A 17,136-nucleotide genomic window follows, 5' to 3' on the forward strand; every position below is an offset into this window, starting at 1 on the left:
GCGTGTGGCCGGCCTATATCCACATCCAGCCCATTAGGCAGCTGATTACACGGACATCCCGTCCGCGCGGGGTGACGCGACACGCGGCGATGCACCGACGTAGATTACCCACCCCCACCCCTATCCCCCATCCCCGCAGTCAGCTGCCGCGAGTCTATAACTTTCAGGGGGTGTCCGCCAGTAGGAATACAAGAGGGATTTTGGGTCCAGATTCCTACTATCGACACTTACCGGCATCTTGCCCAGACTCAAGCCATTCTCCGTTATACCTTGACCGTTGGTAGGAGGTAAGACAGTGAGATTGTTGGTAAAGCAGCGTGATTTTGACCACCGGTCGATAAAATTGTCGACAAGACGGTGTGGTTCGAATTTCAGTAGATGACATTGTTGGTAAGGCAGCCCGATTGTGGCCTTCGTGTAGGTACAGCAGGAGTCGATTACTGTAACGTCATCGAGGAGAAGGGTTCGAGTCCGAATGAGACGTCGTCAAGGGTCGGCAGTAAGAATCTAGACCCAGAACCTCCCTCGTATCGCTACTTCCACCTCTTATTTTTCGCTTTCGGTCATCCGCTACACCTAGTTTCGATTTTTCAAACCCGCGGGGGGATGAAAGGCAGGGCGTGTATTTGATGACGAAGTCCGTCCGTCGGGCAAGGTGAATTATTTGAGTTCTGGTAGGCGAGGGTCGTGTGTCGGGGGCGGCAGGGGCGGTGCTCGTAACTTATCGGGAACTTGTCGCGCGGCCGCAAATGCACGGATATGAGCGGAAAGAGAGCGTAGAGATAGCGAGTGGGGCGGGGTGAAATGACGGGGGCGATGATGCGGAGGCACGCGCGCTTACTTTTATGGGGATTCGTATGGGGCGTGAAACCCGAACCGGAAACGCGTGCACGCGCCGAAACCCGAGCACTCTGTAGCAGCCACAGCGAGCAATAAAGTAACGGATCACAAATTCTGATATCTAGGCAGGTATTATACACGCTTCTTGTGCTCCGATATCGATTCTGTTGAAATACAAATTTCCGTACAGGAATGTATAGCCGGAGGAGGCACTATAACGCGAGATTAGGGGCCATTCAAATATTTTGTCACGTTTTTTTTCGCGGCGGGATTTCAGGAAAGAGGATTTCTCAATAACGATCCGGTGATTTAGGCAACTTACGGCCGGGGAGGGGGAACGAAATTTGTTGTTCTACACTCCGTTGCCGCGTGAAAATGAGATAAAGAAAATTTTTTTTCAACTCGTGAAAATTCGTTTTACGATTTTAGCGTCTCAATTTTAACGCAATATCACGTGAGCGCCGTTTAACTGCGTTGTCGAAGTTGATCGGGTTGACGGAGCAATTTCTCGATAAGGAAGAAGAAAAATGTGTAAAACAATGGAAGAACCGATGCAACTTTCGTTGCAAGAGATTCGATTTTTAACGAGATTTTTACTCGATCAACGGAACGGAATACGAAAGAAAAAGAAATACAGGGTTGATTTTTATTCAAGATAAAATGAATAACCGAAATAATGCGAAACAAGCAAAAAATCTATACGAACCGACGTTTCATATGCAACGCGCGTAAAATATACATCTCCTTTCACAATATTTCACGATATTATACACAGATATACGCGTGTGCGTCTGTATGTATGCTTACGGCAGATTGCACCATTACCTGACATCTGAAGATTGACGTCCAAGTGTCGATGCGAGCATGGAAAAGTGGGCTGAAAATTAGTCATATTCGTACCTACATACGCATACAGATATCCACGCACACCCGCTTACGCGTGCGTATGAAAAATTGGCGAAATTTTGACGCGGAGGTAAGTAAGAAGCAAAAAAAAAAACATCGAAGCAGACGTCACATCACTCGCGTTACACGTTTGAGCTTGTAAAAAGGTGGAATAACACGTGTAAATAAAATACCGTCGCTGTGAGTACTTTTGATTTGAAATTGGCCTATTTTATTCTTCAAAAAATTACGTGCACAGATAATCAGTCTAATATTGTCAATTAACCGCGAGTTTCATACGCTGTCCTATAATTAAGGAGGAAAAGAGGAACTTTGTAGAAATGAAATGCATCTCCGACAGCTTCCGGGGCTGGCGTTGCAGGTAAGCCACAGGTATGTAGGTACATGCAACGCACCGCATCCCTCGACTCCGGCACGTTGACGTTGTTCAAGCGGAACGATTTTCGCGGCGTCGCGCCCAATCGAACCGCCACACCTTCTGATTGATATTAATTGGAAATCACCCGCTCGCTGCACCCCGACTCACACGTCGTTCGCCCATTTGTTCAACACTTTGATCACACCCGGCTTCCGGTCGACCGCAGCCTCGGTTCGCTAGTCGATCGAGTAATTCTAAAACGGCCCTATTGCGACAGGTAGCGGTTATCCTTTTCCACCTTGCTTCGCGCTGCCGAATCTGCTTTTTATTCATATTTTGAAAGAAGAGATTGTGTGGAAAATAATTGATTTTTGTAAACGACGATCAAATTGTTTCTCACGGTAGTTTTCGTAAACTATTTCCTCTTTTTGTTTTCTACATTTCTCTTCCTGAATATTATTGCACGTTGTAACAAACGGGGCGACCTTTTTGCGAGTCTTTTTTATCAAGAACGTAGAAGAAAAAATTCGGAATGAAAATATTCCTTACCCGTTACCTTCCTTATTCTGTAACCCTTGGATTTCACCAATTTAATTCTCGTATCAGGAACATGCGCGCAAGATATTGTATGTGACCGATGCCGTTACATTCATAAAAAGTGAACTAGTAAGATGAAGAAAAAATTATAACATAAGTGTTATACGTACAAGGTAGTATAGTATTAATTATGAAGCATGCGGTTATACGAAGCCAATTGATATAATACGTATTTTGAAAAGAATAAATTACCACTCAGAGGACTATCAATTTCCTGTATAAAATATAACAAATCAACCGACTCTGGCTCGTGAATATAACGATGATGATAATAATATATCGAAAAAATATAAGTCTAAAAAACATACAACGTCTGCGTATACGTATCCGATATACCTAGTATATAATTCAGCACCCGTCATAAGTTACAGAGTAAGATGCGAACAGGTGAATGTTCCGGATTTGAATAAAGTGTATCCGATTGAGTGGAAAAAAGAGTTCGGAGAAAAATAAAAATAACAGAAGACCGAGGGACGATTACAGAAGTGACAAAAAAACAGACGTAAGAAAAGTATTAATGATGTAACCCGTCGGTTGATTGAAAAATAGATGTGGCGTTGACTTGAAACAAATTCACTGTCGTTTGTAAGTAAGGTAGAGATGTAACGTGTTGAATATGTCTCGCCAGAAATTCATCGATAATGTAAATAAATATGTGTGCATCTATCAAAGTGAATGGAAATTGATTCAACTTCGTATGGTAAATAACTAATAGGTATAGTAAAACTAATAACAATGAATAATAAAAATATCGAGATCAAAATAAGTAATACATACAGTATGTAAAAATGATATAATAATAGTAATGGTAATGATGATAATAATAATAAAAATAATAATAATAATAAAATTTAGAGATAATATAGTATAATGTAAGAGTATAAATAGAAGGATATTCAAGTTAAACAATTAAGTGAGTATACAAATAATTAGGTAAGTATATAATAAGTGAGTAAATAAGTGAGTTAGTGAGTATAAGTAGATCTTCATCTAATATAATAGCAACGATGATGATGATGATGCTGATGATGATAATAATAATAATAATAATAATAATCATCATAATAATAATAATAATAATAATAATAATAATAACAAGGACAAATGAGAGTTTCAAGATAGCGTTTTGGATTTTTGATTAATTTTGTTTGTTTTTTGTTTTTGGTACACTTACACACTTGCTAAATCCCACCCTCTCTTTCATAGTTATCTCCTTAACTCCTGCAAACACCCTCCTGCAAAATATCCTGATTAAAACGAAGTGTCGATAAAGTTTTATTTATTTTCACATCATTCGATTTCTCCGTTTTTCATACTCGAATCGATTAACTTTCAACTTCTCCTCCTGTTTTTTCCTGAGTACTTTATACTGTGAATTTTCTCTCTTACACTCCCTCGCACTCGATATCTCGCATACTCTTTTACGTCCGAAAATGTCATCGAATGAAAAACCATCGCAGCCTCGCCAAAGCGATCAACGTATATTTCGGATTCCGAGGTCAGCGGGTAAAATCGCGCAATTCCACATTTTCCGCACACTGATACGTTAATTTCAACTCCATGCCGAGAACGTTGCGGATATTTCGTAAATTGAATATCGCCTCATTACCGCGGGTCTTTCCGCACGTCCAACACCGCGTATAATGTAACCGTATCACGGTCGTTTCTTTTTATCTTCAAACTCGCGGTGAATCTTCAATGAAGAAAAATATCACCGATAACGCGACCCACGTAGGATCGATATATAAGTTATATATATTTGTATGCACGTCTCTACGTGTGCGTTACACAGACGCAGCCTGTATTGCTTCACGTCCCCGGAAAGAAGCGGTTCGAACAATTCAACGAAACGACGACCCTGTTGTGTCAGCTGCGGGCTGCGGTATCGTATACAGGTATAATACAATGTCAACGGAGCAATTTTATCGTCCCGATATACTAACGATAAGATCTATTCCACAAAGCCTTAAATTCCTTACCACTCACTGGCTATACACGGGGTGAATTCCTATCGTAAGAAATTTCACCGCAATTTATGCCGCTGAAACTTTTACTCTTCTTCGATAAATATTTTTATTACTTCCTGTCTCTTTGCACTCTCCTTTCAATCTCTGATCAAGATAAGCGATTATAGTTTGAATTAAATGGTCTGAGAATTATCAGCGAGATTTTTTCTTTCATGGATACATGCGGAAGTTGTGAAGAATTTTTTTTTAACACTCATGATTCGAGATCTGAAAGTCGATTCGAACCTTTGGAAGCGTTGAAAACACCCTGAGATGTGAAATTTGAAAAATTTGAATTAAATAAACAGTGAAAAGGTCAAAAAACGTCAAGAAAAGGAAGACGATTCGTTTGACTTAATTTATTATAGTTATTTTTGTTCCGACATACGTATTCTCGACATTTATTCTCAAACACTTGGGTACTCGAAACTCGTAAAGAGAAACGCTGCCACGGTACATCGCGAGGTTCTGGCTAAAGTTAGTGTTCCGGCGAATTTGAGTAAGGCTGAAGAATTATTTCTTGGCACGCAGAATCGAAGTAGCGTCATTGTCCACGAAAATATATTAAGATACTTTGTTGACGTTGGACCTTAAATAACTTTTGAATGATTAGATTTATCGTAAAATGATACGAGACCATTTTCGCAGATCGTTCAATTCCCTACAAACATACGTTATGATTTTATTACTACACTAACGCATTGACGAGTTGTAAAATTCCAAAGTTGTAAAAGAAACTTTCCCATGTTGATCAAATGGGAAATAGAAAATCGCGATGATACGTCTCTGAATATTATTGTCAAGAGCTCAAACTTGAACAGCATTCGTTTTTCGTAATTTGGAAAAATATTTTTTAGTTGAATTTTGAAAAAAAAGCCCCTTCTTTTGATTCGTTCCGATTTTTGTACACAATATACATGAGTGTGTGTGCGTTTAAGAGATACTATAAGTTGTGTAATGAATCGTTTAAAACTGTGCAACACACATTCATGCAAGATATTATAGAATATTGACCGATAACATAATTAAAACAAGACAAAAGATAGAGAAGAATCTCGAGTTACGTACTCAACTACTTACACTAAAGAATGCTAAAATTCCCAGGTGTTTGAAACTTGGCAGACTTTCAGATTTCGCAACAGAGGCAACCCAGTGCGAAATAAAATTGTCATCGGTGAGAGATTCTAAACGATTGTACCGAGAGTTATGTAGTAATTGAAAGAGCAAAGTTGTAAAGGGAGAAAATTGAAAATTGACACATGAGAAAAAAAAAAAAAGAAAATGAGAAAACGCGGTCCAGGCGTAAGTGACGGAGAGAGAGAGAGAGAGAGAAAATCAGAGAGAGATAGACAGACAGGCAGGATTTGAGTAACGAGTGAGTAAACGAAGCAAGGGACCGGACGGTCGGCCGTTGGGTTTAAGGGATGGACGGCAGGCGGTGACGGCTGACGGAGAAACGTGGTAGCCTAGCTGGTACCGCGGATGAGAAAAGACGTAGAAACAAACGGCCAAGTAAACAAGTAAACGCACAGACAAACAAGCAAACAAACGAACGAATGAACAAACAAACAAACAGACGAGCAAACGAACAAACGGAGCGGTAAATAATAGCGCTTAACGGGGGTCCAAAAAAAGGGGGGGCCGAGACCAGGGGGCGAAACACATTCGCAGCCCTTATGCGGGGGCGCGAAATCGTCGCGGAACGATACCTGCGCGAAAATTACACGGAAAGTTTAACGGCCGGGGTTACTTTGCTCTCCTGGCAAGAAACTCGTAGGATGGGGATGGGGATGGGGGCACGTCTTTATTAGGGTTGATAATGTCTCCGCTGCTGAGCGCGCCTGTTTATTTCGTAGCGCAAGCTCGCTCTGTTTTCTTGAGATACGTAGGTATGTTTCACCGCGAACGCGACGCGACGTGCGGCCGTTCCGGCGCGGTCTAACCTCTCCCTCTCCCCCCCTACCCTCCTCCGCCCGTCTCGTAACCCTTACTTACCAAACTTCCGTGAGTTTCTATCCCCTACGGCAATAACGGAGACAATGGAAATAAACAATGTTTTAATGCCACCCCCGTCACACCGCCAAGTTCACCCGATTCAACCCCCGCGTAGCACGCATGTAGCCTTGGGCCCGATTCGTAACAAGCTCGACGAATTTTCGGTACCGAAATTGAGGCGAGGTATTTTATTCAATCTGAAAAGTAGAACTCAGTTTTGGCGTAACTCTGACATTTGTGTCGTTGAAGGTTTTCCACGTTCTTCATTATTAATGGGAGTGAAGCAGGTATCGCAATCACGTGGGTAATTAGTTCTGAAAATTGTTATTTAAGTGAGTTGAAAACGGAGGTGAGTTGAATACCTTCGTGCCTTTTAAACCAGCCGATGAATTTATTTGCAGGTATACGTATATTATGGGTATAAAGCGTAAAGCTATTCTCGAGTGAAAAGTGGCGAAGGAAAAGTTTTATTTACCGTGAACAAACGTTCGCTTGAAAGGGTAGCGATGCAAATAAACGATTAAGTAGATTTCAACTCGGGGCTTTCATTCTCGTTGACATTTCACAGTCCGGGTCTCGCCGCAACCACACCTAGCCCGTAGGCAGGTGCTCTCTGATCCTACGATTCGTGAATTTCAAAATTGTTTCGAATCAGTTCTCTGTACAATCAATGCTCTTCAGACTTTAGCGGCTAAACATTCTATAGTGACAGTTGTTTTGACTCCTTGTTCCCACTCTCCAGCCTCCGTTGATGGCAGGGTCTCTAAATTTATTTGATCTTGACTAATTTTTTTTTTTTTTTTATCGATAACCTGTCCTTGTTGCCGATATCGTGTTCAACCTATTAGCGAAAACTACAATCCGGTGGCTTTGTCGAGACAATTTAAGAGGTGGCATGCTAACCGCAAATACTCGGTTTGTAAAACCTGTTTGAATCGGTAAAATTTTAAGTTCTAAACGTTGAAGTCGAATCGTCAGGATAAAACTGGAGGGACACATGATTCGAAAACTAGAAATCACCAGCAACAAGAATGTGCACTATGGGTTATTCTCAAAGAAATAGATTATTGAAATACATTCAGTCGTGACAAAGATGGATCGTCAAACGTAAATCAAATCATCGTTTCCATTTCGTAAGGTAATTAGCCATTGTGCAGGAGGAATCTCGACAGAGTTTCTTCGCGAGCTCTATATGTATAGGTAGTCTCTTTCGCGAGATGTTGAAAACGATTTCCGCACGTGGGTGTAATTTGATGAAAAATGAGAATATGTACGATGCTAAGAAAGTGAGAGAGAGAGAGAGAGAGAGAGAGAGAGAAAGATGGAGAGTCGACGCGAAGCAGGTGAAACGTGCGACGACCAATTCGTCAGCAATTTGGTTAAAACGTTGCCGGTAATATCGAAAATGCTTACGCGACGAAGAGGCGTAGGATAAGAAGGGATAAAAGAAGGAAGAAAACGTTTGACATATTGTCAGTTGGAGAATGATTTGACAAAATAGGTGCCTTTCATCAAACATCCCGGGCGTGACTTAGGTGGCACGTAAAAAGATGGATTCTAAAATATCTCTTGGGGTGTCGGGCTGTGCCTGTGTCGCATAAATCTTTTCCACCCCTCGCGCGAACCTGGATAACGGCCGCTTCATTCCCAGTCCGAAATTCTTTCACGCGTGGCTCGAGTTCCCGGTTCCCGGTTCCCGGCGCTATGACGACTGGGAAAAGAGGAAAAATACCGAGGAAAAATTTCACTCGGTGAAACCCTCAGCGTGAATCTCTGTACGTACAGCGAAGTACACCCTGTATTATCGGGGCGAAGGACTTTCTCTCTCTCTCTCCAACTCTCCGCACTACCTGCAGCAAAGATTTGTGGTCTCGGCATAAATTGGGGCATATATTCACCCTTCCACTTTCCTAATAGATTGGCGCCCTCAATAAAGGGGTTGCCTTCGATGTCCCCTCCGCAACTCTGTGTTGTGTTCGTATTTCCACGTACGCAGGCCTGATTTGATACATCAAGGCACACAAGCCGTTTTCTATAACAGTCAAATAGACCGTGACAAGGTTATTCATACTCGGAAGACGTTGATATTCTATAGTCAATACAAACGTTTCCGTTCCGAAATATTTTCTCCGATATCGCGCACGATATATCAAACTGAGGTAAAATTTTTGAATAATAAATTTTTACCGAGACATGCAACTCGGAGAATAATATTCCAAACGTGATATTCTTAACCGTACGTATACAAATATACACGTCCAACGAGGGTGCGGAGGAAAAGAATAAAACTATGAAAAGCCCGTGCAATTTTTATCACCATCCTTTTTCTCCCGACGCGACGGGGAAAATAAACAGAGGGTGGTCACGCGTGTCGCCATTCTCCTTTCCTTTCCCCCCCCGACCCCTTTACGAACGGACTGATCGCCACAGCCGGGGGTCGGAGACGATGTCTAAAAAGCCCTCGCGACGGAGAACAACGTTCGGCACTCGATGGTGAATGGGGCGCCCCGCCGTAAGCCTACCGTCGATGTCGAGGGGGAGGGGAGGTCAGGAGGCGTCGGCTCTATGGATTTATACCGTCGATTCTCGGCCGGGCTTCTCTCCCGAGCTTCCGAATGCTTCTCGTCGCGGGTGGCTGCACCCCGTGTCCAGCAGCGGAGGCGCCCCCCGGCTACGCGGCTGAGTGGCTCGGGCGCCTTTTAACAGACTGGTAAGGATATTCGAGAGCGAGAGAGAGAGAGAGAGAGGAGGTGAGAGAAGGCGCGCAGAGGATCAATTTCGGGAGAGGAACGGAACGGCGAAGGGTTGGACGCCCCTGGGAACCGCGTGCCGTGTGCCGGGCTAATTATTCCAAGTCTCGCGGAGTGGTGTCATGCCTGCAATAATGCCGACGATGGAGGGATATTAACGACGGGAGCTAGTCGGCCCTCCGTAACGTACTTGGAACAAACGAGCCGCCTGGTACCAACTACGCAAAAACACGAAACTCGTAAAAGTATTGCCGCTTCCGCCTCCGTCTCTTCCTCATCCTCATCCTCATCCTCCTCCAGTCCCCTTTGACCCCGGTAAACAGCGTCGCAACGGAGTCCTTTTCGCCAGCTCGTCCTCTTGACCGAGTTACTTTTCATCCCGGGGGAAGCGTTCAATGTTTACGAACGCCGCTCGAAGCCTCCGCGTGCGGGGACGTTGAAAGCTCGCGCAGTTCGGCCACCCCCCACATTTTTCGCCAGTGCTGTCGTCGCTGTTTCAACTACGACTATTGTCTTTCTGCTATACTTCTCAACCCGCGTTATAGATATAACAAGGGGAAGCAGGAAGCCGGACGATTATCGCCGCTTCGCGTTAAAGCGAGACCCGCCAAATCGCAAGTCTCGAAAAAACTCGATCCGGGGACCGTGATGAGAGTCAACGAATTAGGCCGAAATTAGATTTCCGGAATTCGGTCCGATCGAGTTAGCCTCCGACGTCAGCTAACCGGGGGTGGGTTGCGCGTCTGTCCACCCCCGCCTCCGGCTTCGTCCCCGCCTCAAGCCCCGGTGACGAAAACTTTGCCGATTACGTCTCCCGCTTCTCACGTGTGTGCGCTCAACAAGCGCACACCGATGGAAAATTGAACGCGAATAAACAATACACTCGGGCCAACTCTCGGCTGACGATGACGACAAGCTCGCGACTGAACGAGTTCCTAAGTTCGAGTTTCCCGCTAGCTGCGAGGAGAGGAACTAGAAGCGAGAGCGGGATAAAGGGTGGTAGGCAGAGAGAGAAAGAGGGAGGGGGGGAAGGAAAGAGGACTTGGCACCGAGCAGGTGGCGGGGTCGTCGCTTTCCGTTGCGTAAGACCCTTAATTTAATATAATTTGCCTAATTTCATTGCGGGACGGGGACCGCGGTAGGCCCAAAGCCGGTTCCTCCGTAACGATTGCGCGTTATCCGCTTCCACCCCCGAGCTTTGGCCAACTTTGCACCGAGAGGCGGTAACCCAGGCCGGGCGACGACGGCGAACAATGATCACGGTATAGCCATAATTATCACGAGGCGGGTGCCGAGTCTTTCTCACTCTCGCTTTCACTCTCGCTCTCACTCGGCACGGCGCTGAGGGCGAGATACGAAACGAAGGGCAGCCGCGTGTATCTGCAAGCTGCAGAGTCTGGCTTACGGAGTATCCGTAACCCAAATGTACCCGCCGACGTACGTCGCTATCCCAGAGACATCGTCGCTGCGGTGGCGGAGTTAATTATCCCGGAACGACGCGCCGGCATCGAACTACCCCCTCCGATCCAACCCTCCGTTGGCTCTACAGTTGCAAGGCTCGGTTCGTCGATTTGCCGGAAAACCGGCGAGACAGCTGACGAAGTATATACGAATAAGAAGTAACAATTTCGATTTCAGAATAAATGGACTGAAAATTTGTACGTAACGTGTTAGGTATGTTTTCCGCAGGTACGATTGAAACTAAGCTAGGAGACGGAAGTGGATGGGTTGAATAAGCGGAAAAATACATCAACGTGTAAGGAAAAATATTCTAGATCTTAAAACTCCTGTGGTGAACGTATGAAGTGGAATTTTTTGGAGTTAAATGTACAGCAGTTGAGCGACGAGATCTGAACAGATCTACCAAAATTCATGCAGATTTGACCAGAAGAACGTGCTGTCCATACAGTCACCACGACAGGTGTAAAATCCAGATTATATTTTTTTTCCGAACGAATGGTATCCAAATCACGGCATAACTGTTTCAAAGAATTTCAGCGTTCATCAGAATTGTTTATGCCCGCAACGCTTCTTCGTACCTTGTCCAACGTCCGGTACATCTTAGAAACCGTTGGTCTATTTCCTGAATTCTTGCGAAATGTCTCCCAGAATTCACCATCCGCTAATAATAACCGATCACTGCGATCCAGTGGCGTGGCTATCTCATCGAGACTGTGCAACGATCTCGGATCTATGTTCGTGCGCGAAGGGTGAAGTATCGCGAAGTACCGGGGGTTCCGCAGCGAGTCGCGGAAGGGAAAGAAGGAAGCGGGAATAATTACACAGGCGTAGAAGTTGTCCGAGGGAAATGAGGGAATTACATAATTCACGCGTGCATGCATATACGTAAGGTACACAGGCATACGTATAACAGAGCCGGAGCTTTTTACAAAGGTATAGCTTACGGGCTTCGAAGCTCTTGCCGTCGTGACTGACAGTAATACCTACCCGCACCTACCTGCGGGGTCGTAAGCGCGCTTATCGCCCGATAAAAAGTTTCGCGAATGTTCAAATTTAGCCCCGGATAAGGCGGATGAAGGCCTCGGGGCAACCGGCGCGGCGCTGCCGCCTGGGTTAGGAATTATGTTATATTCTTCAAGAAACCACGATATAAATCCACGCCTACAGGGACTCGGTTTTATTTCATCGCCCGCTTCGTTCGTTTTCAGTTTCATTCCAGACTTCACCGCAAGGAACAAGAATCGCGCACGAGAGAAGAAGAATAAAATAGCGAATCTCAAAATTTTCCCACTTATATCGATAATAATCTGCAATCGTGGCGCTGCTCTTGAGCCGAAAATAATACGTTTCCCGAATAGCCCAAGGTTTATACGCAGGTAATAGGTGTCTCAGTCATCGGAATTTTCCGACGTTATTTTATCATTCCGAGTAACTGTTTACCGATGTTTTAACCCCCTTGAAGTCGCACGCATCTTGGGTCTGACTCTGGTTCCTGGGGTTATTGTCACGCTGGTACCAAAGATACCGGAAGCCGATTGTTGACCTTTAATCTTGCAGGAAAGCTGCGATTCCGGTTCCTAACGCTCGTGGGTGTATTGTAAAAAAGAATTACAGATTTCGGTAAGCCAGCGATTGCCTTTTTTCTCGTAAGCATCGATTCCGGTAGAACGAAGAACGACTTTGCGCCAACCGCGGAATTCGATCACCTTCGATACCAGAATACGCATAAGTAAATGTTCGAGGAGTGCATGCATCGCGTTAATTGAATACGGCGTATAATTGTAAGTATGCCGAGTAATTTCATCCAAAGGTCGCAAAGATCTGCGGAATTTCTTCGAGCAAGCAAGAAGTCTCTTTGCCAGAGGATTAACGCAGCCGAGTAAGGGGGTTTGCAGGTTCTAGATTCAAGATTAAGCCGTCTCAATCAATCAGCCGTAATTACACGGGTGTCAGCGAGCCGTTTGATCCGGGGTCGAGAATCGATACGCCGCGTGGCCGAACCGCGGGGTTTTCGCGTGCCTTGGAGGTGCAGGCAGAGCACCTCTACCGCCTCGACTGGCCCGGTTGCACGAGTGTCGACTCGACCTTGAAACGATCAGCGTCGAAAAGGCAGGAGACGACTCGCGCGAATCGGGTGCTTCCGAAAGCGCCCTCGCGAGACGATCGTTACCAGAGCTGGTTTTATCCTGCACGCGGTTATCGCGGCGGTTAACAGCGTGAAGGACACGAGATGGCCGGCCGTGCGATAAGGCGAATCTGACAAAGTGATGCGGACTGGAAGAGGGCAGCTTGGCGGTGTTGACGCACGCGTCGGTCGGCGGCGTCGAGACGCGAAGGACGAAGGGTCGCCGACGGCTGGAGGTGACGTGTACCTGGAACCAGTCGATAGGCCGTGAGGCGCGACGTCGGCAGACGGAGTCCGACTGCATAATCTGCATGCGCCACGTGTGACGTGATACGCATTTACACAGGGGATTCTGACACGGCTCGACACTTACCCCGGTAAACACGGGCGTAACAAAGCCTGGTAATCGGCTAGGTATACATCATTCAAGATAAGTCGAGTAGCTCTAGGCCGCTTTGTGCGTTCCGCTTGAGTTGCGCATCGACCGCCTCGCTCGCTCGCCTTCCCGATGATGCGGACTTGTTCCGCAGAACGCGCGATGCGGACGCGTGGGTTGATCGGCTGCGAACACGTGGCAGCGTGACAAATTTTTCGAACGATCCTCCGTTCCTGTCCATAGATGAAAATTGTCCTTGGATCGAGTGGCAAAACGCGCTTCTCGCGAGTCGGAGATTGTGTAGAAGTATAAAGTGGGATGAAAACGGGTAGTGGAACACGAAAATCCACAACAGACCGTTCACACTACGAATTGTTGATAAGTTTTGGCAACAAGTTGCATTTCACGCCCGAACTTTGTCTCGGCATTCCGTTCTATTTTCTCTCTCCGCAATCGTCCCCCTGCGCACCCCACGCACGTTCTACCTTTGTAAAGGCGAAGGTGTTTCGTTGCGGCGTGCGAATTACTCCGGGGGTGCGAAACTACCGACACTAGGAAAAGAGGCCACGCATGCAGACGTAGGTGTGCAACCCTGCGAACGATCGACCAGCCGGCCGCCTGCCGGCCAATTAGAATGGAAACCTAGTCGTGTCGGGTGGAAGTTGGATATACGCGTGTAACCAGGGTTGAAACTGTCTCCACAGAGGGTGAAATATTATGGTCGATAACTGAGGGGGTCACTTCCACCATTCGCTAAGTGATTGTCGAGCTTTTTCGATACACGCATTTACCGCATGGTCCTTATTTAGGATGTTGACAAATTTTTTCCACCCCAGTCTCCAAATCAACATCAAATTATTCAAAAACAATTGCCTAATTGTTTCAAATTTTTATTTTGCGATCGAAGTTTCTTGTGGAAACAACATGAGAAAAACTTTTTTTCTTAGTATAAATTTTATTGCAAGAGTAACAATGTTTCAAAAAATCTGTAACTGCGAGGTTTTAGTGAGCACTAGTGTTACTATCTGAAAAAAATACACATTATCGTATCAGCTAATCCAGACGAATTGTACTTCCTCTAAATAAAAAGAAGTCAGCTTTCGAGGATTATTTATCATTTACTCCCATAAGAAACTTCGATCACAAAGCGGAATATTTTAGAGTTCAGGTAAGAATCTAAAAAAATTAGGAAATTATTTTTGAATTATTTGAAGTTGATTTGCGGGGTGGCGCGGAAAAAATTCGTCAACACCCCAAATAAGGACCTTTCTAAATACACATACACTTGGTTATCATTATTTCTCGCTTCGCGCTGTCTTCCCTTTATTATTATTTATATTTTATGCTCCCGAACCTTACGCGACCAAGTCTGCTCTCCTCTCCGCTTTCACTAACTAAACAACGAGAAATAAATCATTCCCGTCGATCGTTTCAGCGCCTATCTCTTCGCCGATAACCGACACATTACTGTCGGTTAAAGAGGTGAATAGGACTCGGGTTCGTGGGATCCCGGGGTTGAAGAGCCCCGCGGCTTTCCTCCGTTCATTGTCATCGCGGTTGATCGATCCTGGGATCCGAGGGGACCGGGGACCCCCGGGTCGCGTATGAAGAAGGTCGATGCGGGGGGCCGGGTGATTCGGTTGAAAAATCGCGGGACGAAGCCCGGGCGTATTTTCAAGTGGTGTAAAATATTAACCCGCTACTCTTAAGAACCTCGTGGCGAATATGCCTCTAGTTTTTCGCCAGAGTTGCTACATACACACATATCTACACACATACGCATGCACATTACGTACACGTGGGTATGCCTAGACGTCGGGGGCGGCAAGGTAAATTATTCTGAAATTCAAATCTGAAAAGGAAACGCTCGAGTAACGGGGGAATAATGCTCGGGTAACGCGGTGAAAAATGACGTACTGTGCACCGGTAACGGGGTTGAAAAAGAGAGACAAAAAAAAAACGAGAGAGAGCGAGGGAGAGCCGACGACCTTGGCGGCCCCGCGTGGCGTCGCGCTGCAGGTGGGTGCAGGCCGCGAATCAATCTTCCACGGTGAGTCGAGCTGGACGAGACGGGGTGGGGGTGGGGGTGGGGGTGGGGGGGTGGCTTTGCGAAAAAGTTATCCTCGGGAGCGTCGCGTCGAATACTAATTAAAGACTGGTGGAATGAAATTAGTTAGTTGCGGGTGACGGGGGCGAAACGAAGGGGGAGATGAGGAGAGCCGCTTATGATAATATAATAATACTTACTTAGCTCTGGGCGCTACCTCTAAGCTCATTATGCGTTTAGTTTGTAACTTGAATTGGATTCGTGCTTAACCCCCTTCCACCGCGTCCCGGCCATCCTTCGTCTTGCTCTCCTCTCGCGCCTTCGTCTTCCTCAACTCACCCCGTGAAAGCCCCTTCATTATATACCCTTACGAAGACCCGGAGAAGACTGCGTCAAGAGGAACTAGTTTCCAAGTGACACCTCTACGGATGGGTATCGCCGTGTATATTCTCCTTAAACCGCGATAGACTCCGACCATCACGAAAGTTTACGTTCTTTAACCATTTCCCGTGCACATCTGCCACTCGCACTTTCCGCCACGTTTACGCAATCGCAGTCTTGTTCTCAAGGTTTGCTAATTTTTTTTTTTTTTTTGTTTTCTGCTCTGCACCATCGTTTCTTTTTACCTCCGACCCCGAAGATGGAGGATCAAGATTTCGCGGAAGGTATTAGACACGAAGTGTCAGACAGGGTTGAGGGGTGGCTGTATAACGAGTCAGGAAAAGTGGAACTCATCTGGTACATGTCCTAACTCCTTGACGCGTCTTCGTATCGCTGTGACACTACATGACGCGATGTGTGAATTGCGTGCTTTCCTAGTACAAGTTATCAACAGAAAGCCACTCTGGTATTGGTATGTGCGAATTGGTTCGTCTACCATTCTGTATTCCCGAATTGAGTAAAGTTTTGACGTCTGATGTCTGATGGATTTCTGCGAAATATCGTAATCAGCCCAACGTTGACTCAGCGAATTAATGGGTGGCTGTGTATGGTTTATTTTTTCAGGGTTACATCACCGTGGCGCTTCGGCTTGAAACGACGAGACTTCGTATCGACTTCTCACCTTTAAGAGGGACACGCCACTGTAACTGCAAGGTGGTTGTCTTTTTGACGCAACAACGCGAAGTCCATCGTCACCGTAATTCTTATCGAAAGTATAAACGGTTCGTGCACCAATGAATTGTCTACGTTCCGAATGTAACAATCACTGAAAAATTTTCATTAAAGTGTTTCTTTCGACACAATCTTCTAGCATCACAGTTTTTATAGCGAGATAAAAATTACTCACAAATTCCGCAAGTTATCATTGTAATAAAACAAACATTATAGTATCGTGATTCTTATTTAGTGATATTAGGAAAGATAAGATCATGTTCGGAGTTTCAATGACGTTCCGTGCCAAGCCGCGTTTCTTTATATTATAATCCGAATTTTGTTTTTTATCTGACTAATTTTGATTTTCTAACATAATATTAACCGTAAGTTATTTTTGAGATTGTACAGAGCTAGACTAAGTTATGAGCAACCTGGGTGTTTTACGGTACGACTGGCCTCTTGGGTTTGCCATTTGTCATTCTAGACATTAACCAGAACGACCTTTGAGGTCCTTCAAGAGTTCGACTGACGATGCAGGACTCGTGGAAACGTGGTGGTCACGAGAAAATAATTCTTAATC

The 17,136-nt window shown here is 45.3% G+C and overlaps 1 protein-coding gene across 6 annotated transcripts in view; it reads right to left on the reverse strand.

The window, feature by feature from the left end:
* Nucleotides 1-17,136, reverse strand: part of LOC124185439 (nucleolysin TIAR) — a 272,445-nt gene that overhangs the window by 12,823 nt on the left and 242,486 nt on the right. The window lies entirely within an intron of this gene.

This window comes from Neodiprion fabricii, chromosome 6 (assembly GCF_021155785.1).
Source record: "Neodiprion fabricii isolate iyNeoFabr1 chromosome 6, iyNeoFabr1.1, whole genome shotgun sequence".
NCBI classification, from domain to species: domain Eukaryota; kingdom Metazoa; phylum Arthropoda; class Insecta; order Hymenoptera; family Diprionidae; genus Neodiprion; species Neodiprion fabricii.